We start from the raw sequence: 2,500 nt of genomic DNA on the forward strand, positions 1-2,500 counted from the left end.
CCTATCGGCTACAACTGCTGATGGGTGGGATTAGAGGCCTGCCATGGTGGTGAGGGGCGGCGAGGACCGTGAAAGCTAGAGTTTTTCAGAGGCTGCCGGGAAAAAGGCCCCTCGGGTGGCGGGGTGCGAGGACCAGGCGCGTCATTCAATTCTCTTCCCTATCAACTTGGCTCCCGTTGGCGGGATTGGAGGCCTACTGTTTGTTACAGGGCTAAAATCGTCAGGGGAAGAGCTGACGAAACAATGCTGGTTTGGATGCAGGGGGTAGTGTTGGAATCGGCAGCGCGGACAAAATCGGCAAAGTCGACAAAAAAGACTGTTGGTCTGGACATCGGGGCAGCGGCAGCCATGCCGACAGGGGGGGGAAATCGGCAGCGCAGATTTGTGCAGCTGCAGGTTCGTCGGGGAAATCGGCAGCGCAGATTTTTCGATGAACATGGGCTGGAAGATGGACTGTCCAGGCCAGGCAGGGAAATTCGTCAAGGGGACACGCTGACGAAACAGCGCTGGTTCAGGCACGGCGGGCAGTGTTGGAATCGGCAGCGCCGACGAAATCGGCAAAGTCGGCAGAATCGGCAGCGGGTGCTGGCGATGAGTCTGGACGATTTATAGTCCAGGGCTTGATGGAAAAGACTGTTGGTCCAGACAATGGGGCAGTGGCAGCGCGGATTTGTGCAGCTGCAGGTTCGTCGGGGAAAATCGGCAGCGCAGATTTTTCGACGAACAGGGGCTGGGCGCTGGACTGGCCGGGCCAGGCAGGAAAATTCGTCAGGGGGCCACGCTGACGAAAACAGGGGCTGCGGAGTGGAAAATCGGCAGCGCAGATTTTTCGACGAACAGGGGCTGGACCGGCCGGGCCAGGCAGGAAAATTCGTCAGGGGGGCACGCTGACGAAAAGAGGGGCTGCCGCGTGGAAAATCGGCAGCGCAGATTTTTCGACGAACATTCGTCAGGGGGGCACGCTGACGAAAAGAGGGGCTGCCGCGTGGAAAATCGGCAGCGCAGATTTTTCGACGAACATTCGTCAGGGGGGCACGCTGAGGAAAACAGGGGCTGCCGCGTGGAAAATCGGCAGCGCAGATTTTTCGACGAACAGGGGCTGGACCGGCCGGGCCAGGCAGGAAAATTCGTCAGGGGGGCACGCTGACGAAAAGAGGGGCTGCCGCGTGGAAAATCGGCAGCGCAGATTTTTCGAAGAACAGGGGCTGGACTGGCCGGGCCAGGCAGGAAAATTCGTCAGGGGGGCACGCTGACGAAAAGAGGGGCTGCCGCGTGGAAAATCGGCAGCGCAGATTTTTCGACGAACAGGGGCTGGACGCTGGACTGGGCCAGGCAGGAAAATTCGTCAGGGGGGCACGCTGACGAAAAGAGGGGCTGCCGCGTGGAAAATCGGCAGCGCAGATTTTTCGACGAACATTCGTCAGGGGGGCACGCTGACGAAAAGAGGGGCTGCCGCGTGGAAAATCGGCAGCGCAGATTTTTCGACGAACATTCGTCAGGGGGGCACGCTGAGGAAAACAGGGGCTGCCGCGTGGAAAATCGGCAGCGCAGATTTTTCGACGAACAGGGGCTGGATGCTGGACCGGCCGGGCCAGGCAGGAAAATTCGTCAGGGGGGCACGCTGACGAAAAGAGGGGCTGCCGCGTGGAAAATCGGCAGCGCAGATTTTTCGACGAACAGGGGCTGGACTGGCCGGGCCAGGCAGGAAAATTCGTCAGGGGGGCACGCTGACGAAAAGAGGGGCTGCCGCGTGGAAAATCGGCAGCGCAGATTTTTCGACGAACAGGGGCTGGACGCTGGACTGGGCCAGGCAGGAAAATTCGTCAGGGGGGCACGCTGACGAAAAGAGGGGCTGCCGCGTGGAAAATCGGCAGCGCAGATTTTTCGACGAACATTCGTCAGGGGGGCACGCTGACGAAAAGAGGGGCTGCCGCGTGGAAAATCGGCAGCGCAGATTTTTCGACTAACATTCGTCAGGGGGGCACGCTGAGGAAAACAGGGGCTGCCGCGTGGAAAATCGGCAGCGCAGATTTTTCGACGAACAGGGGCTGGATGCTGGACCGGCCGGGCCAGGCAGGAAAATTCGTCAGGGGGGCACGCTGACGAAAAGAGGGGCTGCCGCGTGGAAAATCGGCAGCGCAGATTTTTCGACGAACAGGGGCTGGACTGGCCGGGCCAGGCAGGAAAATTCGTCAGGGGGGCACGCTGACGAAAAGAGGGGCTGCCGCGTGGAAAATCGGCAGCGCAGATTTTTCGACGAACAGGGGCTGGACGCTGGACTGGGCCAGGCAGGAAAATTCGTCAGGGGGGCACGCTGACGAAAACAGGGGCTGCCGCGTGGAATGGCAGCCTACACGCAGATGCGAATTCGGCAGCGCACGATGGCTTGAGCAGGTCATGGGTTCGACTTGGCGCGATCTGAAACCTGGACGAGGGACTGTCGACGCTGGACGAGCCAGCGCGGTGGCCTGTCGTGCCCCGTTCAGGGGGGGCCTGCCGC

The sequence above is a fragment of the Populus nigra genome, chromosome 2, assembly GCF_951802175.1.
Source record: "Populus nigra chromosome 2, ddPopNigr1.1, whole genome shotgun sequence".
Classification (NCBI taxonomy): domain Eukaryota; kingdom Viridiplantae; phylum Streptophyta; class Magnoliopsida; order Malpighiales; family Salicaceae; genus Populus; species Populus nigra.